We start from the raw sequence: 24,307 nt of genomic DNA on the forward strand, positions 1-24,307 counted from the left end.
TGAGTAAGGTCAAGCAGCCTTAAATCAATATTGTTAGCCATTCTAATGCGTGTGCCCTCTGCTACTCTGTTAGCACTAGAAATTTTATTAACAACATATTTAATGGTTTCCATTTATTCTGTTTGTCTGTCCATAAAGTAAACCTGCTTTGTTCTAAAACTGTGAAGGGACAAAGCTATCTCATCAACAGAAGGGCAGTTTGGAGGTTTATATGTAGGCTCTGTTGTTGTATGGGTCATTTGCTGGTTGTTGGTTTTAACCACTTCTGTATTTTCATCCACAACCATGACAGGATCTACTGTGACTAATACAATTTCATGAGCATCATCTTCTTGCAGACGATGTCATTGAGGAGTTGGTAGATGTGGACATGATGGACCTAAAAAAAAACGTAAGGATTATTATTTTACTGTTTGAAATTCTTTTTTTGGGGGGTTACACAGCTTTTTTGCTCCAGAATAAAGTTCTGATTGTGGCGACATGAGATACATGTGTAAAGGTTAGATGATTTACATCTTATTTTAAACTCCACCAGTACCAAGTAGATAAAACACTTTTATGTTTAAACATTACCAACTCCAATGAACCAGGAAGTTGGGAGGTGACTGGGAATAACCAGATGATGACCTTCTCACTAAGAGCTGATCGTGAACCTATGAATTATGAACTGTTACGCACAATTAGGTCAGGTGGAAGACACTTCCGGTATAAATATACACTAAGTTCCACCAAAGAAATGATTGGTAGGGTACCAGAAGGGTATTGTGCCAAGATATTACAACGAGAAACTTGTATGAGTCAAATGGGAGAACCTGAAGTAGGATCACTTGCTAGGGAAATGTGTGCGACGATAATGATGTTTACTATATGTCCTCCCTGATGATGTATATTTTATATGTGGAAGGAAAGCGTATAAATGGCTCTCTCCGAGTTCCGAAGGTTTGTGTTATCTGGGAAGAATACTTCCAGAGGTTATGACCCTTACACATGGTGAAATACTTGGTATTCATAAAAACACACCATCACCATATCTTCACACACAGTATGAACACAGAGACAAAAGAAATATGATACCTGGTGACGTGCATAAAGCCACACAGTTAATTAGTGAGACAACTGGCTTTCAAGTTTTGGTACCATTGGATCCCACCAGGATTGCTCGGGGTACACTAAATTTTAGATATATCCAAGATCTTGCTAAATTAATAAATAATATCACTGAGATGTATGATGACACATTCAGGTATACAGGGAGGGAGTTGCAGGCCTACAAGAAAGAACTGGTGCAACACAGATTAGTCTTAAATTATTTAACAGCTGTCACTGGAGGGTATTGCGTAACCTTGGCCACCCAATTTGGAGTAAAGTGTTGCACTTACATTACAAACGATACAAGTGACCCCAAGGAGGTGATAGACCGGAAGATGGATGAAATTCTGCAGCTAAAATAGGAATTTCTGAAGAACCATAATGCTTCAGTGGCTGACAATGAGGAGAAGGTAGAGGAATGGGTTTCATGGTTGAACCCAGTGAAATGGTTCTCAGGTCTAGGAGAGTGGGTCCAGGAAATGATTGTAAGTATAGGTAAACTCCTGATCCTCATGCTGGTTGTCATCATAGTAATTGGCTTATGTGTCAGGTGTGTTCCTACTGTGTTGAAATGTGGAAAATGTAAAGATTAGGTGAATCAAAGGAATTAAATTATGATGATGGTCAGTAGTAACAATATGAATACTGAGGTAAACGTAGGACTGCATTACAACCCTGAACTAGAAGGTACCATCATATGATGTATAAGATTTAGACATGCATAAAATGTGTTATTAAAATGTTATTTTAAAACATCTTAAATAATGTAAGTCCCTATTCCTCCTCAAGACTTGCTTTATAGGATTGGTGCATCCCAACATCTTTCCCATGATCTCCCAAGATCCGCGGTGTGCGTTTAAGGGTAGTTTTAGGTCATAATGTAAGCCTAAAAAAAATAATTTTAAAATCAGAGTATGATAGCATGTTGTTTGCTATCAAAGGGTGGACTGTCGAAGCCGGATAATTAGCTGAGACAGGATCAGTTTAAAATTAAATCTGCACGATGCCATTTTGCGAATGGCAATGAGACACCAATTTGCAAATGGCCACCCAGCGCCATTTTAGTGAATCTCGCCCATTATAAGTACATACGGCGAAGCTATTATTTAGCGTCGTGCGATTCCCACACAATAGAAAGATGTTAAAAGTCCTCATTATATAAATACAGACCGTCACTAAAACGCATAAAATGATCAACCCTGCATAACACGTACCATGGTGTACTCCACAAACACGTACTCGAACAACGCTAACTAGCGTCTTTTCTCAATACCCCATTACTTACACACTGCACACTTACATAAAAAGGTTCCCTAGCATTAAAGTGTAATATTCAAGGTTTATTCAGTATTATTAATGTTGTGAAATAAATGTAATTTGAGATCTAAAGTTTAGTACATGGTAAGCAGACAGTGTTTGGTGTCGTTCTTATCCACGGTGTCTTTGAAGATTTCCGGTACCATCGGTGAGGAGATCGCAACATGTGTCTGCAAACTATGGACCATAGAGAGTTAAACATTAAAATGTACTCTGTAATGTAGCCAGCTTAGATTTATTATGCAGCGGGAAACAGGACACAAACAGCTGTTGGAGGCTGGATTGTGTCCATACAAATTGACCTATGAACTGCACTGTAGCAGAACCAGGAAGAAGAACCAATGGAATCATGCCAAACTGTTCTATTGTATTGCCTATCTCTGCTAGAGTATATATGTGGGCTCTCTAAACCTGGAAGCCAGTCTTCTTGCTTTGCTGTTGACGGAGGTTTCATCTTTGATGCCGCGATCTGGGTCCAGAGTGCCTGCGTATGTAACGACTATACCTTGGGTCTGTATAATTTATTTGCGCTAATTGTATTTAGATCACAGCGTGTAACCATCTGTTTTTATATTGAATAATAACTTTTTGTGCTTTGGAACCACACTCAAAGTCTGAAAGCATTTATTTCTTGTGCGACTCATAACGCTAAATAGCGACAATTTTAGAAGGTATAGACAGGTAGGAATCGATACATTCCTACATTTGTACTCAGTGCAATCTATGTCACAGCATACTGGTATGTGCTGTTCTACAGCAGCATATTATTGTACAGGAATAGAGCATTACAAAGAGCAAATAAAAATATGCATGTACAAGTATGTAATATGAGTATTGTTATGTTACCAATAGGGGCCGAGTTTGGATGTCTGTCATTTGTCCCTACAGGTCTCCAGACATGTTTATTACAAAATGGCTCAATATGATGGAAAGTCACAGACCTAAGGGTTTTTGAGCGCAGTAGCCAGTATCTAATTTTTTCTCCTTGCATACTTTCCTTTCTCCGTCTCTCTGGAGGGAGAGAGACTGGCTGCCTGCTGGGTGCAGTGCTCCGCGCCCAGTGGTGGTGTCTCTCCATTCTCCCGTGTTAGCCCAGTCCCAAGTCCAAAAATTACGCCCGCCCAGGCTCCATGGCATCCAGGTGTTCCTTACGTAGGTTGATCTCTGGGAGAGACCTGAGGTGGGAGCGATGAGCACAGGGCAGTGGTCACTGCTGCCACTGTGACTCGTCTATGTGACTGACAGCTAGGGGCAGGACAGAGCACCCCATGCAACTGCATGGGTTGCCCACCCCTAGAAACGGGCCTGCATTAGTGTTACCTCCAGTAGTGTTCCCCCCTATGCAGTGCCCCTTATATAGTGCCCCCCAGTAGTAGTCCTCACTATTCAGTGCCCCTTATATAGTGCCCCAGTGAGGTCCCTTATATAGTGCCTCAAGTATGCTACACATAATGCCACATATTATAATCAGGGCATTTCTAGAGAGGAGGGGGCCCATGTGCAGTCTCCGACACGGGCCCCTGCTTTCTGTCCAGTGGCTGGCAGCGCACTGAGCTGTGCGTGGCCAGCACCGAAGTTATAGACTCTGGGCACTAGAGTGCGCCCAGAGTTTATAGCGTATGCGCAGGTCACTGGGAAAATGTCTGTGGTGGCCATTTTCCCTGTACTGCGCATATGACGGGAAAATGGCTGTGGCAACCATTTTCCAGTCGTCTTTACAGCGCCAGACCCCCGTGCCAATGTGGGACTCCGGAGAGGTAAGTAATACTATGGGTGCAGGGTGTGCGGGACCCCCATGGACCCAGGGGCTCATGTGCCCCACACACCCTGCACCCATTATAGATACGCCCGATTATAATGCCATTTACACATAATGCCCCCCTGCAGCAATGCCCCTATAGTAATGGCCCCTGTAGTAGTGCCCCTATAACAGGCATATCTATAACGGGTCCAAGGGGGCCCCGCACCACACACACTGCACCCATATTATTTTAGACTTACCTGTCCGTGGTCCCACGTCGGGTGTCTGCGATGCACAGAACACCGGAAAATGGCCACCGCGGCCATTTTTCCAGTGTTCTGCGCATGCACAGTAGACTCCGGGCACTAGAGTGTGCCCAGACTCTACTGCGCATGCACAGAATGCCGGAAAAATGGCCACCACGGCCATTTTCCGCCATTTTGCGCATGCGCAGTAGAGTCCATGCACGCTCTAGTGCCCGGAGTCTACTAAGGCTCTGGTGGATGGCTAGCAGCATCAGTCAGCTGCGGGCCACCAGGGAGAGAGGAGGAGGCCTTGCACAGGAAGTGCACATGGGCCCCCTCCTCTCTTAAGACACCCCTGGCCCCTATAGTAATGCCCCCTGCAGCAGTGCCCCTATAGTAATGACTCCTTTTAGTAGTGCCCCTTTAGTAATGCCCCTTGCAGCAGTACCCCTATAATAATGCCCCCTGCAGCAGTACTCCTATAGTAATGCCCCCTTCAGCAGTGTCCCTATAGTAATGCCCCCATAGTAATGCCCCCTGCAGCAGTGCCCCATAGTAATGTCCCCTTCAGCAGTGCCCCTATAGTAATGCCCCCTGAGGTAATGCCACAATAGTAATGCTCCCTGTAGTGCCACGTACACAGGAAATAAAAACAATACTTACCTTAAACCCCGATCCTGTGTCTGCTGCTGTCCGGATGCTCATCGGAACTATGGGAGAGACGTCATGACATCTCTCCCATAGTGCCTGTGGGGGAAGCCGGAAGCTGGAGTTCAGGAGAGAACTCCAGCCTCCGACTACCGCTGCGCTGCAGGAAAGGAGCCGGGCGCCCGTTGGTAATAAAATCCCAGGGGGCGTCTGGCTTCCTGATGAGGAATAAATGTGTATAAACTACAAACATCTAAACAATCCATCAAGGTATTGGGAGGGATGTCTTGAAAAGCAGATCATTTTTGCAGAAAGGTAGTAGTGTCCTTAAGGAAGGTTTCTTGTGGATAAATTAGTGATTGCAATATACAGTCCAGTGACTGTGAGCTGTAAGAGAGAATCCCTAGGCGAGATTGTCGGACGTCCAGGAGGCTTACTGCTATTTTTATGCAGTTTGGGCAAGGTATATAAAAATGTGACCCTTGGAAATTGTACTCTGAGAGCTTTAAATGGTATTTTGATTAATCTTCTGTGAATCCAATATATTTTCCAATTCAAGCTGATGTTCTATGGTGGGGTCTCTCCGTAAATTTTTATATACTGCTCCATCAGCAAGTTGTGATTGAATTTCAGCCCTATAATCTTCTATGTCCTGGATAACAATGGCACCGCCTTTATCAGCGGGCCTAATCACGATGTCCTCATATGATTCCAAATTTTGTAATGCTTTGGTATCTGCTTTAGATAAATTAAAGTGTACTCTACCAGGCGCAGAAATAAATGTAGTGACCGATTCATCAAGTAATCTACCAAAAGTCCTTAGAGACGCATTGGTGGATACCGGATCATACTTCGATCGGGATGATTTCCTCAGAAAAACATCAATCGCCGAAGGCTCTAAAGAAGGAGCTTCGTTCTGAAACCATTTTTTAAGTCTCAGTTTCCTCGCAAATCTGTGCGAGTCACATTTCCAATTGAACTCATTGTACCTATTGGTGGGTACGAAGCTAAGTCCCTTATCAAGGATCAGGGTTTCCAATGCACTAAAACTTCTCTTGAACAGATTGAAAATTAAGTTTCTTGTCTTCGTAGTGGCCCTTCTTCTTCCTCTTGTTTTGCCTGCCCCTGTGGGTGGCAAGTCTAGCAGGGTTTCTTCTGGACCTCTGGGGGCCTGTTCTAAAGAGACATTTTGGGATCTACTTTCATACTCAGGCTCTGATACCTGGAACTCACTATTGCTGTTGCTAATTGAGGAGTATTTACCTCCTTGTCTACCTGGTTTCCTTTTTTGCCAGGGTCTGCATTTTTGAGTACACTCTTTATAGTTCCTAGAGGAATCACCACACATTAGCCATTTGCAGACGTGGTTCTCCTCATAATCTCTATCAACAGCATGTTTCTTATTTTTCTTAAATTTGATCAAGTTCCTTTTGTAAGTCTCATACTAATCTTCCAGTTTACTAAGCCAGTCATGGCTAGTTTCCTCCTTGAAGGTATTAAGATGTGCCCCTTCAAAAATCAGAATTTTTTTCTTTAGTAATATGAGTTCACGATTGGCCTCTTCGACCACCCCTATCATTAAGTCATAAGCGCACTTATTTAATATTACAATTTATTTTTGTACAAACTCAGGATAACTGCACCCGATGGTTGGCGCGTTACGCACTCTAAAGCCGTATGGAATTTTATGTTCTCTACAGTATTCTGATAAAGAGATACCGTGTAGGAGATAATCAATCTCTCTGCGTTTCAACTTTAGCAGTTGGTAGTACAAATCTTCTGCTCTCTGCACTGGATCATTCAGTATATATATACAGTGCATCCGGAAAGTATTCAAAGCGCTTCACTTTTTCCATATTTTGTTATGTTACAGCCTTATTCCAAAATGGAATAAATTCATTTTTGTCCTCAAATTTCTACACACAATACTCCATAATGACAATGTGTAAAAAGTTTATTTTTTAGATTTTTGCAAATTTAGTAAAAAAAAAAAAAAATCACATGTACATAAGTATTCACAGCCTTTGCCATGAAGATCAAAATTGAGCTCAGGTGCATCCTGTTTCCACTGATCATCCTTGAGATGTCCCTACAACTTAATTGGAGTCCACCTGTGGTAAATTCAGTTGATTTGACATGACTTTGAAAGGCATACATCTGTCTATATAAAGTCCCACACTTGACAGTGCATGTCAGAGCACAAACCAAGCATGAAGTCCAAGGAACTGTCTGTAGACCTCCAAGACAGGATTGTCTCGAGGCACAAATCTGGGGAAGGGTACAGAAAAATATCTACTGCTTTGAAGGTCCCAATTAGCACAGTGGCCTCCATCATCCATAAATGGAAGAAGTTCGGAACCACCAGGATTCCTAGAGTTGGCCAGCCATCTAAACTGAACGATCAGGGGAGAAGGGCCCTAGTCAGGGAGGTGACCAAGAACCTGATGGTTACTCTACAGAATTCCTCTGTGGAGAGAGGAGAACCTTCCAGAAGGACAACCATCTCTGCAGCAATCCACCAATCAGGCTTGTATGGTAGAGTGGCCAGACGGAAGCCACTCCTTAGTAAAAAGCACATGGCAGCCCGCCCGGAGTTTGCCAAAATGCACCTGAAGGACTCTCAGACCATGAGAAACAAGATTCTATGGTAAGATGAGACAAAGATTGAACTCTTTGGCTTGAATGCCAGGTGTTATATTTGGAAGAAACCAGGCACCATTCATCACCAGGCCAATACCATCCCTACAGTGAAGCATGGTGGTGGCAGCATCATGCTGTGGGGATGTTTTTCAGCAGCAGGAACTGGGAGACTATTCAGGATAGAGGGAAAGATGAATGCAGCAATGTACAGAGACATCCTGGATGAAAACCTGCTCCAGAGCGCTCTTGACCTCAGACTGGGGCGACGGTTCATCTTTCAGTAGGACAACGACCCTAAGCACACAGCCAAGATATCAAAGAAGTAGCTTCAGGACAACTCTGAATGTACTTGACCGGCCCATCAAGAACCCACACTTGAATCCGATTGAACATCTCTGGCTGTGCACCGACGCTTCCCATCCAACCTGATGGAGCTTGAGAGGTGCTGCAAAGAGGAATGGGCGAAACTTCCCAATAGGTGGGCCAAGCTTGTGGCATCTGCCAAAGGTGCATCAACAAAGTATTGAGCAAAGGCTGTGAATACTTATGTACATGTGATTTCTTAGTTTTATTTTGTTTTATTATTAAATTTGCAAAAATCTTCAAAAAACTTTTTACACATTGTCATTATGGGGTATTGTGTGTAGAATTTTGAGGGAAAAATGAATTTATTCCATTTTTGAATAAGGCTGTAACATAACAAAATGTGGAAAAAGTGAAGCACTGTGAATACTTTCCGGATGCACTGTATATAGATATAGGGTGGTATAACATATGTGTCTCTGAGCACTTTTCAATAAAATAAAAATTTTTTCTATTGTAATACATATTATCCCTAAGGGCTGGTTTATTTTTTGTGTTTTTATACACTTTGCTATAAAGTAAAATAAAATATAAAGAATAATTCTCTTATTTTGCAGTACAGTGATTGTGCTACATAGGAATATAGTAATATTTGTTGCATGTGAACAGTTTACAGTATGTCAAGCTTTTATACCAGATTAAGGTTTTACCAAAGGGCTGAATCCATATGCCTAAGGATATGTTTATCTCAAAATCTCTACATTTTGACAACAGCCCTCAATATAATTTATATTTAGATTAATCGCTGAGAGACATTTCTCACGCAACAGAATTCTATGGGATAAAAGATGTTTATTCAGCAAACATAAAGGAGCTGATTTAGATTTGAGGCCATGGAGCAACTTTGTATCTGGACAAGGGATGCAAATACATTTATTTTTGCATGCAGCGTAACTACTCCCTGCTTTTGCATCTAGACCACAAACACTGGACAGTTGTTGTTTTTTTAACTGCAGTTCAGCCTCTGAAGACATATGCTGTTGCTGTTGAGTAGCCAGAACGCTGCTAATTGAACCAGACCCTAAATCTCTCTGTACATTTTAAATCTGTGCCAACTGCAGTACAACATGGTTTTGGTATAAAAGATCTACAATGGTAGGCAGTCAATAGGTAGAAAGGGACAAAAGGTCGACACACAAAAGGTTGACATGGATGAAGATAGACAGGTACAAAAGGTTGACAGGGTCAAAAGGTTGACACAAAAATGGTCTACATGTTTTTTTGTTTTCTAATCCTAATCTTCACCCTAATCCTCCCCTTGGTGCCTAGCCGTAACCCTCCCTCCTGGTGCCTAACCGTAACTGTACGGGTAAGTGCCTAGCTCTAAATGTCCCTCCTAGTGCTTAACCATAACCATTAGGGTAAGAGCTTAACTCTAACCATCCCTCCTAAAGCCTAAACCTAACCCTCAGGTAAGTGCTTAACCCTAAAAACAAAAAACGCGTCGACCATTTCAATGTCAACATTTTGACCCTGTCAATCTATTGTACCGGTCTATCTTCATCCATATTGACCTTTTGTGTGTTGACCTTTTGCCTACTTATTGACTGTCTACCATGTGGTGTCTATCTAGATATTGTCAACCTTTTTAATGTACTGTAAATCTATTGACTGGAACTCTGTTTTGTCAACGGGCAGATGTGCGACTTTTTTCTCAACTCTGTATCAGCCCTAAAATACATATATGTATGTTTTAACTTAAACAGCTTTGTAAAAAAATGGAGTTCTAAGAAAAACACAGACAACAGGTGTATTCAGCTATGTTGCAGGCTCAGACTAGCAAATAAGCTAAAAGGCCGTGTTGTAATGTTTAATGAAAACCTGTGAAATATAACATACACATAATAATAGCCCTGTTGTCTTTCATAAACAGACAAATGTACAGAATATAGCCAAAACTAGACTTTTGGTGTCGTGTGAGAAAGAGTATTGGTGCCCCTCTCACAAATGGCTGCCATGCTTTAGGATATTGCTCTCCCCATCCCCACCCTGCCTCTCTGAGATCATGCAGCTGTCACCTGGCAAGTAAATTAAAATTATATTTACTCTGGCAACAGTAAAGTACTAATATCCTGTAATCCCTGCTCTCTGTCCTTGTGCCTTGTCCCCTCTCCTCTCTCTCTCCTGGGACCCCTCCTCTCAGCCCTGACACCTTGTCCCCTTTTCCTAAGAGCCCTCCTACCTGCCTGGCTGTTCCCTCTCCTTATATTCTTCAGGGATGCCTTACTACAGCCTTGGCACCTTGTCCCCTCATCTCTCTCTGACCAACCCTAAGTCCCCCCCGGGGCTGCCTAAACCTACCCCTCCCCGCTTACCTTCGTTCGCTAAGCTGTCTGTCGGGATTCCCTCATCAGGCTAAAGATAGTCGTCAGTATTTAGACGCCTATTTTTAGCACAAAATCGGGATTTTGTAGACGGGATTCCATCATTCGGTTTCCCGTGCATCGCTATTCTAACTACATCCAATCTAAAGAGGCTAGTAAGAGAGCTGCCCTGTCAGTCACACTGGGAGTGGCACAGCACTGGGGCCTGCTGTAGGATGCCGCCGCTGTCATTCTCTCTCACTGGACTGGCAGGTACTGCTCCTGCTGGACACGGTTCTGTCTACTGCGCGGCGCACCTGACCCACCCAACAGCTCATCCTAGGAACTGTGGGAGCCTGGGAGGAGAGGCGTCATGACGTAATGATGCTCCCAAAAGACTATGCAGGACTTAAAAGTTGTCAGGAGGCGGAGTGACATGAAGGGGGAGGCTGCCGGCTGCTGACCTTTAAGTCAGTGTAGAGCTGTGCGCCGCGCATCGCACTATTATTAAGCAGCGGGTGCCCGGTAGAGAGATTGTGGTGGGCGGCTAGTGTTCCGCCCTCAGGGCTGTTGCGCTCTGTGTGGCAGCAACACCACACCACCCTACAGTAGTTACGGCCCTGGTCCTGAACATACTTATGGTCAGCTATAAAAGCCCATAACACTACTATATAGCCTCATATTGCCTATATAACATCATAATAGTACAAAATAATCTGAGCATAACTGGATTCCTCTCTCACCTGCATGTAAGGACCAGAATTTATATTAATCTCTACAAATGAAAAACCTCAATAGCAAAGAAGGCCTCATGAAGGGACATTGGGCCCAATTTCACATGGAACTTGAAAAAGTAAGGACCCTTACTAATTGGCATGGGAAGCAGATCTGGGGGAGACATAGGGCCTGATTCAGAGTTGTAAGCTAGGCTGGTGTTTTTGCAGTTGGGCAATTATTGGTAAACTGCGCATGCATGCACCTGAGTCACACTGTGCATGCATCAAAGTACTTTACTGCAGTTGCTCGCTGTGACTTTTTACTCACAGTGTGATTGACAGGCTGTCAGCATTTGGGGGAGGTAATGGGGAGTGGCAGCAAAAACACAGGCACGGTGTGCCCGTTTTCGGGGTGTGACATTGCCTGCGTCTGCGATCCTGTACACAGGCATCTTACTTCCCACTGCCATTCTGCGGGACCACAGAACTGCAACAATTTAGTGATCTGCAACTGATTCTGCGTCTGTGTACGCAGATGCTTGGATTTGCAAAGCCGCAGGTGAGTGTATCAGCACATCTCCAGACGACTGCAACATTTGCATATTTTGGCATAGCATGTGCATATGCAGAGACCCTGGGATGAGGGGGCCCTAAAAAAATGGGTGTACTGGGCCCCATGATTTGTTACTGGCCATGGGAACCTGATTTGTGTAACAGACCTTCATTTTATTGATGTATGGGGGAGATAGAAGGAAAGTAAAGATGCTTGTGGCGAAGAAGGATTAAGGTAAAGAGATTGATACTGTTAGCTCAGTTGCTTTTATAATTACATTTTGGCTTGTTTGCGTTTGGAATAAAGCTTAAGTGTTACTCCATGAAGCTGATCTCTGTTTAACTCCAGATTCAAGATGGCTGCTGTGGCACACAAACTGTTACCATGAGTTTGTGTGCCAGACTCGGCCCAAATTGCCCTGCTGGCTCTTTGTTCCTGAAAATACCTTGTGTTGTGAAGGTAGGCGTATGTCCATATAACTATTTCAGTGTCTGGCTTATAGAGTCCAACATGTTTCACCCTGACTTCTTCAGGCTCAGTGATATTTGCGATGTAGGGATCGCAGTGAGCATGCACAGTGGCGGAACTCCCGCAGACAATGGAGTCATTTGCTGCCAGGCTCCAGCCCTTAAGGGGGAACCTGGCTCCATTGTCCCACGGCCATTCTGGGCACTGCTATGAAGATGGAGCGCCGAGATGGAGCGCTGCTGATCGGTGCTCCACCTCCAGCGGCGTCAATACGGGGAGTGCGGTCGCACCCCCTATTTGCCGGGCGCCCGCTGAGTGTGTTACCAGCGGACGCCCGGCTCCTTCTGTCTCCCCGGCGGTAGCCACAGGAACGGAGATCACTCCTGAGCTCCGCAATGCACTATGGGAGTGACGTCATGACGTCACTCCCATAGTTCCGAGGAGCGGGCGCCGGGGACGGAAGGCAGCAGCACTGGAGCGGGGTTTCAGGTAAGTATTGTTTGTTTGGTTTTTTTTGTATGTGTGTGCGCTCGCGGGGGGGGGGCTCACTACAGGGGGCATTACCGGGGGCTCACTACAGGGGGCAGTACTGGGGGCTCACTACAGGGGGCAGTACTGGGAGCACTACAGGGGGCATTATGGGGGCTTACTACAGGGGGCATTACTGGGGGCTTTTTACAGGGGACTTACTACAGGGGACATTTATGGGGGCTTACTACAGGGGGCATTACGGGGGCTTACTACTGGGGGCATTACACAGAGTTTACTACTGGGGGCTTACTACTGGGAGCACTACCGTGGCCATTACTACTTGGGCACTGCAAAGGGGGACCACTACTGGAGGTACTGCATAGGGGGACCATTACTGGGGGGCACTACATAGGCGGCACTGCGGACACTGCACAGTGGGACCACTACTGGGGGAACTGCATAGGGGCCCGGCAGCTGGGGCTGGCATAGGTGCTGGGGGGGTGGTACATTTTAATTTGGGGGGGCACCAACATTTATCTTGCCTCCGGGCACCTGGGATGAAGTTACGCCACTGAGCATGCAGTCCAATCACATAGTGATTGACATGAAGTGACCATTTGGGGGTAGAGGGGGGTGGTCGGTGGAACGCAGGCATATCTGTGCATTTGAACGCCATTACAGGGGCGTGCATAATTAAGCCCATGCGATTGTATCGGCTGGCAGAGGTCTAGATGGCAACAGGAAGTTTAGCAGTTTGTGAGGTAGGGTCAGGTCAACCACAACTGTGCGAATGGTTCCTATGTTACCAATCTTTTCGCTGACTTGCGGATGCATGTGGTGTCTTAGTATAGTGCTGAGGTTGCCATGCAACTGCATTCATTAGCATATTTTCACAGCTAGCGGGAGTGTGCGAATGCAGCCATGTGATCCGTGCTGAATCAGGTCCTAAATCCTGGCAGATATAATCCCAACATCAAATTCCTGACACCCAGAATACTGACAGCCACAATGCCAACATGGACAAAATACAGACACATGAAATCCCAACTCGTTCAAAATCTTGGAACAGTTAAAATCCACAAATTCCCGCAATCAAAATCCTGACACACCAAAATACCGGCAAGGACAAAATACAGACACATCAAAATCCCAACAATATATTTACACTCCATATGAGTGGCACAGTAATTGACGCTATCTGCTAAAAAGTCGCACACCCAGTATTTACTAATAAGAGGTGTTCCCATGCTGAGACTTGTAGCCCAAAATGGATGGCAATTGTGCAACAAAAGAAATAAAAATACCTAGAGATGTATCCTCATAAACCAATATTCACAGTAATTGATGGCATCTGCTATCAAGTCGCCGATCTGCAGTAATTTATGCTATCTGCTAAAATATGGGTTTATGTGGCCAGTCTTTAGGTATTTTTATTTTCTTTTGTTGCACAATTGCCACTCATGGAGTGTAAATAGATTGTTGGGATTTTGATGTGTCAGGATTTTGTCCGTGTTGGTATAGTGTCCCATATGTGTGGCAATTGTGCAACAAAATAAATAAAAATAGTTACAGGAGTGTCCTCATAAACCTATATTCACAGTAGAGATGAGCGGTTCAGTTTTATTATTACTATTATCCTTTATTTATATGGAGCCACAAGGGTTCCGCAGCTCCTTACAAAGTACATAAACAAATGAGCACACAAGAAAAAGTTATTAACAGTGCAAACAATGCAGGACAAATACATGATTTACAAACATTGCTGCATAGCACTTGTATAAGCAGCAGGGTGTCAGCAACCAAATTGTTAGGTGCTGTTGTACATTAAAATATAAGGGAAGGAGAAGTATGTAAGCGAAAAGAGCTCTGCTTGTGAGAGAATACATTGTAAAGGGGAGCGGCAGACAAACAGGGGTTACACAGATGTGTTGGATTGTGAAGAAGGAACATGGAGTAGTGGGTTAGGATGAACGCTGGAAAGCTTTGAGGAAGAAAGGGGTCTTGAGAGCTCATTTGAAGATTAAGAGCCAGGGAGCAAAGTTATCAAGGAATTTTGAGCTAAGGCCAGGGGGACGAAGAAAGTCAGCTACTCGAAGAAGTTGGAAGAGGCGAACATCATGAGCATTGAATGGAAAGAATGAAATTGAGAGTTTAGCAGGTAGGAGTTCTTGGGAGTGACCAGACGATAGAAGTACCCCAACACCATGGCAACCTCTACTTGGTTGTGTTCGGATCTCAAAAACTGCATCATATTGGCTATCCAGCTCTCACGTGTTTTGAATAGCCAAACCCTTGAGCTAATTTGGCAAAAAGAACCTGGTCAAAACCTAACTGCTCATCTCTAATTCACAGTAATTGACGCTATCTGCTATCAAGTCACAAACCCACAGTAATTGACAGCATCTACATCTGTAGGTATTTTTATTTATTTTGTTGCTCAATTGGCACCTATATGGAATGTAAATACATTGTCGGAATTATAATGTGTCAGGATTTGTCCATGTCGGTATGGTCACCTGTTGGGATTTTGTCCATGACGGGATAGTGACCTGTCTGTATTTTGTCCATGACGGGATAGTGACCTGTCGGTATAGTGTCCTGTTGGCATTTTGTCTTTCTGTAAGGTGACCTGTTCATATTTTGTCCATGGCGGTATTTTGATTTTTGGGACTTTGTCCATTACTAGCTTATGTCGCTTTTGGCATTTTGACTGTCGGTATGTTGTTTGTTGGTATTTAGTCCATGAGAGGATTATGGTTACTAGAATTTAGACCTGGTCTGGATTCTGGTGCTGGTAATTTGACTGCCTGGATTTGACGATTGGGATATCAAACCCAAACCTGTTACATGTGCCGCTGCGGTTCTCTGGCTGATTGGCTCTCAGTTGCTATCCTAGCTACCTGGACTCTGGAAGCTATGTGCAGAAACTTACCTGTTGGCAGTCTCGTTACCTGACCTCTGCCTGATGGATCAATCAAAGGAAACCTCTCCCTTCATTAGGGATTCAAGTCAGTTCCTGCCTGCCGGTGATATTGCTAAGTTCTTGTACCTAGTGGATGTTCACGTGGTCGCTGCATGCTGTGCAGTTCCTCACTCCCTAACCTTTGTTCCTGTGTCCAGTATCCTGCTGTTGTAAACCTTTGTTCCCAGACTCAGTCCTCAGTGTCCTGTCACTGCCAGTCTTACTCCTGTGTCCTGCTGGATTCTGTCCTGTTTCCGTGTCCATCCTAGCTCCAGCTTACCTTCTGTGTCTCCTCCAGTTTGTGTCTAGTCCTAGCGTGTACCTGCATCTGCCTGCCAGTTCAACTATATCAAGTATTGGTTCTGCTACAAACTCTAAACCTGCATCTGCCTGCCAGTTCAACCATTTCAAGTACTGATTCTGTTACAAGCTTCAACCTGCATTCACCTGTCAGGTCAACTATATCAAGTACTGGTTCTGTTACAAGCTCCCACCTGCATCCTGAGTAGCTGGTCTTCCACAATTAAATCCATTTCCAGCATTGCAGGTTTCACAGTTTTCCCACCTGCATCCTGAGTAGCTGGCCGGCCATGATCAAATCCATTTCCAGCATTGCAGGTTTCACAGTATTCCCACCTGCATCCTGAATAGCTGGCCTGCCACAATCAAGGCCATATCCAACATTGCAAGTATAACAATATTCACACCTGCATCCTGAGTAGCTGGCCTGCCACAACCAAGTTCATTTACAGAATTGCAAGTACAAATTATTCCTACCTGCATCCTGAGTAGCACAACCAAGCCCAAATCCTGCATTGCTGCTTTGACATTGTTCCAGTCTGCATCTTGTAAAGTTGGCCTGCTACAGTCCAGATCTGCATCCTAACTGATTTTGTGCATATCCACCTGTGCCATTTGATTACTTCCAGCAGCAGTCTCCAGCACACGCCTGAATCAGCTATTAACCCCTACCTTGCCTGCTGCCATTACTCCAGGTAAACTTTGTGTGCTTACTGGGTACATCCATAACAAAACCATTGTTTTTTCATATCTCTGTCAGACGGATCTTCGAAAGGATCTCACTTTGCACGAAATGTGTGTTTCAGACATGGAACTGTTCTTTTCTATGGGAGTGTCATGGGGGTGGGGCTGGAATTCTGTTTTATTCTGAGTCATGCGTACAGAGAAGGGAAGTCTATTTCAGATGGATCCCTTGCACCTAGCATGGGGCTGGTGCAAATACTAATGATGATGATTGTGGCTGTAGACGGAAAATCAGTGGGCAGAGCTTTCTTCCTGCAATACAGATCCTGACATAAGTGGAAAAACTTGCATTAGCCATAAGGTACTAAAACAGGCTTCCATGGCAGCATGCAAACACAGTCAATTTGCGTCTGACTCAGAATCAGCCCCATTATGTGTAATCTAGAAAACAAAGGGCCTTGAGATTTGGAATTCCCAAAAACACTGATATAGTGCATGTTTGGAGCAGCATAAATAGTAGCTTAACCAAAAAAATTGCCACTGCTGTAGGCCTTGCCATTAAAGAAAACCATAATCGAAACGAAAACAGCAGGGAAGTTGAATACCTGCACTCTGTCCGCCACTTCCCTTGCCCCCTTTCTTGACCAGAGTCTTTTGCAGCAGGTCTGACATGACTTGTCTCAGGCATCGGCGTATTTGCACACAGGACCAGATGTCAGGTGACGGGGAGAAAGGACCTGCTAACAGACACATGCGCACACAAGACCTCCTTTTCGACTGCACATTAATTCAGAGGACTGCAGCAGAAGACAGGATTCCCGGAGTCCAGTGCTTACAGCGGTCCTAGAGAAGTGGTGAAACTCAACCCCCCCAACTCGGTGCTTTATCATAAAAGGGAGAGCATGAGTGACGTAAAAAGGGGTGTGGTATCGAAAGAATACAATAGTATTCCCAATTCAAATTATGCCACACAGTAGCACGATCTTAGTCACATTACACCGCACAAAGTTGTTACAAGTCGCGGTCACAACTTGACCCTTTCTGACAGCTTTCCCAGTCAGGACGGAGTTACTCCTGTTGCCAGGAGATCGGCATGCCTCAGGAAGTGATGTCTCATCCACAGGTGCAGCTTGATTAATGCAGCAGCCTATTTATACTCAATGAACTATTGCACTTGTGCCGACTATAGCGTGTCTGTGGATTTAATCAGCTTAGCTGCATGGGCAGCTTTTGTTCTCTCCATGATATTGCTTCCATTCGGCTTCCCAGCCGACACCAAGTAGTTCCCGGGCTGCCATCGACCTCCAAACGGCTTCCTAGCCGCTCCCGTCCTGCCAACTTTCACCGTACGGCTTCCTAGCCGCACCAAGTAGCTCCTCTGCTACCAACATTCTTCATTCGGCTTCTTTGCCGCTCCAAGTAGCTACCGTGCCGCAACATCAGCACCATTGGCTCTCAAAGCCATTTTCATATCCTAGACTGTTTATCTATGGCTATTGCTGCAACATCGGCACCATCATTGCAACATTGGCACACTTGCCGCAACATCGGCTCTCAAAACCATTTTCACACCCTAGACTGTTTATCTACAGCTATTGCCGCAACATCGGCACCATCGGCACACTTGCCACACCATCGGTATCATTGCCATATCATCGATGCAATTGCCAACTCATCAGAACCATTACCTGTATCAGCTCTAACTGTACACTTCATCTCCTGAATTCCCTTGTACCTCTGTGTGAGCCTCTACTACCCCGAGCATAAGTCCAGGCGGCCGCCTTAGTACTGGTGAATGTATAATAGTTCTAAGGGAACAACGGGGCGGTTGCTATTGGTGAAGATCTCGCTAGCCGGGTTCTAGGGGTCTCACATGGAGCAGGCAGTGGGATTCATAACATTATAGTCGGCCCAAAACACAGGTACACTTGGAATTAGATATAGAAAGAGTCATATCGGAGTTATAGCTTCTGCATCATGGAGCAGGGACAAAGACCTGCCCAGGTGCTTGCAGCCCAGATCCAAACACCCAGAAAGTCCAGGAACTCACTATACAAGTTGAGGAAAACCGTTCTCTGGTACATGCTGCTCCTTATCTTGAACCAAAGGTAAATTTGCCAGATCAGTTTTCTGGGGATCGCCGACAGTTTTTAAACTTTCAGGAAAGTTGAAAGCTTTATTTCCGACATCGTCCGATCTCTTCAGGGGCTCAGTTGCAGCAAGTGGGACTGGTAATCTCTCTCCTTCAGGGGGATCCACAGACATGGGCCTTCGGACTGCCTTCAACCCATGCGGCATTACAGACCGTCGAGGCATTCTTTACAGCCTTGGGCCTTTTGTATAACGACCCAGACCGTGCTGCTTTGGTTGAGTGCAAATTGCGTACCCTCAAACAGGGTCAGAAGGTAGTGGAGGATTACTCATCAGCGTTCTGCAGATGGGCAACTGACTCTAGTTTGAATGATCCGGCCCAAAGTAGCCAAAATCATCTTGGTCTTTCTGAGGCCATCAAGGACATCATTGTTCAACATTCACCTCCTGTGTCCTTGGATGATCTTATGCAACAGGCCATTAGGATAGATCGGCGGCTACGGGAACGTAAACGAGAACAAAATCCTCCCATCAAATCACCTCGTTCTCTGGATTGGCTTCCATCTTTGGTCACAGGGGAACAAATGCAGATTGGGTCCTCTCGCGTATCATCAGAAGAGAGACGCAGAAGAGGGTCCCTTGGTCTCTCTATGTATTGTGGTGCCAAGGGACATACTGTGAATAATTGTCCACTCAGACCGGTAAAAAGACAGGGCCTAAGTGTTCGGGAGGATTTACACTTGGGTCTGGCATCTATTACTTCCAAGAATTCTGTTTTAGTCCCAGCAGTCATCCAACTCGCTAATTCCACTTTGTCTACTTCAGCCTTCCTTGATAGTGGGGCAGCAGGCAATTTTATGGATTTTAATTTCTTTTGCACTCTGAGATTTCCAGCTGTCTCCTTGGAACAGAAAATTTCGATCTGTGGTCTGGACGGAGGTTTGATTTGTTCAGGACAAGTGAAGTTTAAGACTCCTCTATGTTTTTGGTAGGATCTTTACACTCAGAGACTTTGTTCTTTTACCTCTTAAATTGTCCTTTGGCTCCAGTTGCTCTAGGTCTTCCATGGCTTAGGGATCACAATCCTGTGATTAATTAGCAATCTGGTGAAATAATCAAATGGAGTCAGACTTGTCAGAATCATTGCTTGACTATGCCTATTTAGTCCGTACTTCCTACGATTTCTGAGACATCTTTGGCCATTCCGCTTCAGTACAGGGATTACGCTGATGTTTTCTCCAAAAAACTTGCGGATGTTCTTCCTCCACATAGGTCTTACAACTGTGCTATCAATTTGATACCCAATGCCAAATTACCCAAAGGCCGCTTGTATTCCTTCTCAATACCAGAGGAAAAAGCTATGACATAGTACATCAAAGATGCCTTGACTAAAAGGATTCATCCGTCCCTCTAAATCACCGTTGGGAGCTGTTTTTTTTCTTCGTGGGGAAGACGGATGGGTCTCTTCATCCCTGTATTGATTACAGGGGACTCAACATTACGGTAAAGATTTCATACCCGTTACCTCTCATTCCAGTATTGTTCGATCAGCTGCGTCAGGCTAATATCTTTTCCAAGATTGAACTCCGAGGGGCATATAAACTGATTCGTATCAAAAGTGGAGATGAGTGGAAAACTGCCTTCAGTACTCACTCCGGACATTATGAGTATCTAGTCATGCCTTTTTGGCTTTTCTAACGCTCCAGCGGTTTTCCAGGACCTGATGATGTTCTTCGTGACTTTTTGGGGGTAATCGTGATCGTATACCTAGATGACATTCTCTTTTTCTCCAAGTCATTGGACCAACATCATTAGCAGCTACAGTCAGGTGCATAAATATTGGGACATTGACAGAATTTTCATATTTTGGCCTCTATTCACCACCACAATGGATTTGAAGTGAAACAAACAAGATGTGCTTTAACTGCAGACTTTCAGATTTAATTTGAGGGTAATTACATCCAAATCAGGTGAACGGTGTAGGAATTACAACGGTTTCTATATGTGCCTACCACTTTTTAAGGGGCCAAAAGTAATGGTACTAGCAACTCAAAAGCGATTGCATGGACAGTTGTCTGCTATTCCCTCATTATTTCATTATCAATTAAGAAGGTAAAAGGTCTGGAGTTGATTCTAGGTGTGACATTTGCATTTGGAATCAGTTGCTGTCAACTCTCAATATGAGATTCAAAGAGCTGTCACTATCAGTAAAGCAAGCCATCATTAGGCTGAAAAATCAAAACAAACCATCAGAGAGATAGCAAAAACATTAGGTGTGGCCAAATCAACTGTTTGGAACATTCTTAAAAAGAAAGAATGCACCGGTTAGCTCAGCAACACCAAAAGACCCGGAAGACCACAGAAACAACTGTGGTGGATGACAGAATAATTATTTCCCTGGTGAAGAAAAACCCCTTTCACAACAGTTGGCCAAATCAAGAACACTCTCCAGGAGGTAGGTGTATATGTGTCAAAGTCAACAATCAAGAGAAGACTTCACAAGAGTGAATATAGAGGGTTTACCACAATATTTAATCATTGGTGAGCCTCAAAAACAGGAAGACCAGATTAGAGTTTGCCAAACAACATCTAAAAAAGCCATTACAGTTCTGGAACAACATCCTATGGAGAGATGAGACAAAGATCAACTTGTACCAGAGAGTATGGAGAAGGAAAGGAACTGCTCATGATCCAAAACATACCACCACCATACCATACCTGGAATGTTATGCAATGGCCAAGTCAATCCCCTGACCTGAATCCGATGCATTTCACTTACTGAAGACAAAACTGAAGGGAAAATGCCAAAAGAACAAGCAGGAACTGAAGACATTTGCAGTAGAGGCCTGGCAGAACATCACCAGGGATGAAACCCAGTGTCTGGTGATGTCTATGCGTTCCAGACTTCAGGTTGTATATGCCTGCAAAGGATTTGCAACAAAGTATTAAAAAGTGAAAGTTAGATTTAGGATTGTTTAGTTTGTCCCATTACTTTTGGCCCCTTAAAAAGTGGGAGGCACATATAGAAACCATTGTAATTCCTACACCATTCACCTGATTTGGATGTAATTACCCTGAAATTAAATCTGAAAGTCTGCAGTTAAAGCACATCTTGTTTGTTTCATTTCAAAGCCATTGTGGTGGTGAATAGAGGCCAAAATATGAAAATTCTGTCAGTCAATGTCCCAATATTTATGCACCTGACTGTATCTTTCCCATATGCACCTGACTGTATGTCAGGTTCTTCAAAAAATTGCGGGAGAACCATCTGTACGCCAAGTTGGAAAAATGTGACTGACATCACTCAGGTTTCTTTTCTGGAATATACCATCTCGTCCCAGGGATTTTCAATGGCTCAAGGGAAAGTCGAGGCTATACTTAAGTGGGACCAACCAACTTCCCTTAAAGCCATCCAGCGGTTTCTCGGCTTTTGTAATTATTATCGCCGACTCATAAAATCTTTTTCCAGCATAGTGGCACCCACTGTAAATTTGACCAAGAAAGGAGCGGATACCTTTAACAGGCCAATCGAGGCGATCCAGTCTATTAAAACTCTCAAAGTTGCTTTCACTCAAGCACCTGTTCTTCGACATACTGATCCTGACCTTCCTTTTATTGTAGAGGTAGATGTCTCAGAAGTAGGAGCAGGAGCCATTTTGTCACAGACCGGACAGATAGTAAGTTGCACCCATGTGCATTCTTTTCTCGAAAATTTTCCTCTGCTGAATGCAATTATAATGTAGGAAATCGAGAGTTGCTAGCTATTAAATGGGCTTTCAAGGACTGGAGACACTGGCTGTAAGGGGCCAAACACCAGATTTTGGTTCTTACTGACCACAAGAACCTATCCTATATTCAGTCTGCTAAAAGGTTGAATTCCCAGCAAGCACGTTGGGCATTATTTTTTACCTGGCTCAACTTCCTCATCTCCTTCTGTCCTGGTTCCAAGAACATCAAGGCTGACGCCCTATCTAGGAGTTTTGAACCAGCACAACAGACGTCCAGGTCAGACGAAGCTATCATCCCAGACTCTTTCTTCCATTGTGCCCTCACTCGTAATCTGGCAGATCTGATTCGGGCATCTCAATCAGAGTCACCTCCGGAGAAGCCTTCTGGTCGTTTGTTTGTGCCAGAGAAGTTTAGAAGAGAAGCTCAGCTGGATTTTCACGCTAGTTGAGTTTCTGGTTATCCAGGTATCAGTAAGACTTGGGAGTTACTCTCCCGTTCTGTTTGGTGGCCGTCATTGACTAAAGATGAATTTGTCTTGGCATGTGAGGTATGTGCCCGGTATAAGACACCTCGGAGAGCTTTTCAGGTCTGTTACTTCCACTTTCCATACCCAGGAGACCCTGTACTCACATCGCCATGGATTTCATCATTGATCTCCCAATATTTGCTCGATGTTCTGTTATCTGGACGGTGGTTGACCGATTTAGTAAAATGGCACACTTCATACCATTGCAAAAACTTCCTTCTGCTAAGGAACTTTCCAGCCTGTTTTTCCAACACATTTTTTGGGTACACGGTTTACCAATGGATAATGTGTCGGATCGAGGATCACAATTTGTGGCACAGTTTTGGCGAGTGTTCTGTACTTCTCTGGGCATTGATCTTAGTCTTTCTTCAGGTTACCATCCGCAGTCCAATGGACAGACTGAGGGCCTGATTCAGACCTGGTTGCTATCAGCAGTGCGTTCGCTATTGCCGATGTTTGCTAATCCGCGCATGCATCGCAGTGTGCATGCGTAAACTACACAATGCGATCATAGACCGCTCGCTCGCCCAGCCAGCCCAGCAGAGTGAGTGACAACAGAGGCCATTTGTGGGTGGTGACAGGGGCAGTCCAGTAAAAATGGGGGGTTGGATTTGCGAACGCAGGCGTGCTTAAGTGTTCTAACGCCATTTCAGAGGCATGCATAATTAACATGCAGCGTCATTGTACACATCACTTGCAGTTTTTTTACACTGATAGCCTCGCAGTGCTTGCGGGAGCCTAGGGTCTACCACAAGTACCGCGTATGCAGCCGATGGTTTTGCTTGTGCCGATGTATGCAGTCAATTAACAGAGTAGCAGGTGCTACTCATTGTATTGTATAATTGCAAAGTGGATGCGTAAATTAGCTTTTTTTTTTTGTATATTGAGAAAGATACAAGTGCCAAACAACTTGGAATTATCAACCAATAGACCATATATTTGTAAAGTTCACAAATACATGTTATTTTGTTTTTTGTGGTTTTTAAAGTGATAGTGTTTTTGGGTTGTGGAACTGCACATCCCAGAATGCCTTTCCAGAGAAAATACATGGCTTTTTAGCAATACTGTTGCAGGCCAGGGCGTGATTTGTTGTAACATATGTTTAAAAATTAAAATCATGTTTGAAGAAGGATCAAAACACATTTTTTCATTGAAAATGAAATATTTTTTTTATTTTTGGTTTGGATTTATGCACATTCCAAATCCATAATAAAAAAATAAAATTTTGCATAAAAGCATCATTACATATTTCATAACTTTTTGAAGAACAAAATTAAACAATTGCAAACATTAAAAATACATGATTTTCAGGGTAAATTTGGTTTAGGATTACCATCAGACAATGAAGATGTGAACACACTTGCAGATGTGGTTGAGGAAAGTGGGCCTGTGCCGCCACCAGATGTGCCTCCTACAAACACATCACCTCAAAATGTGGCAGGCCCATCACATGGAACGATA

At 44.1% G+C, this 24,307-nt stretch overlaps 1 long non-coding RNA gene across 1 annotated transcript in view; it reads right to left on the reverse strand.

Moving 5' to 3' along the window:
• Nucleotides 1-352: 352 nt before the first annotated feature.
• LOC148540768 (uncharacterized) overlaps nucleotides 353-24,307 on the reverse strand; it is a 38,738-nt gene continuing 14,783 nt past the window's right edge. Inside the window, exon 3 of the long non-coding RNA XR_015880168.1 lies at nucleotides 353-379. This is a non-coding gene — a long non-coding RNA (uncharacterized LOC148540768). The remainder of the gene's footprint in view (nucleotides 380-24,307) is intronic.

This window comes from Taudactylus pleione, unplaced genomic scaffold (assembly GCF_031769625.1).
Source record: "Taudactylus pleione unplaced genomic scaffold, aTauple2 ptg000017l, whole genome shotgun sequence".
NCBI lineage: Eukaryota > Metazoa > Chordata > Amphibia > Anura > Myobatrachidae > Taudactylus > Taudactylus pleione.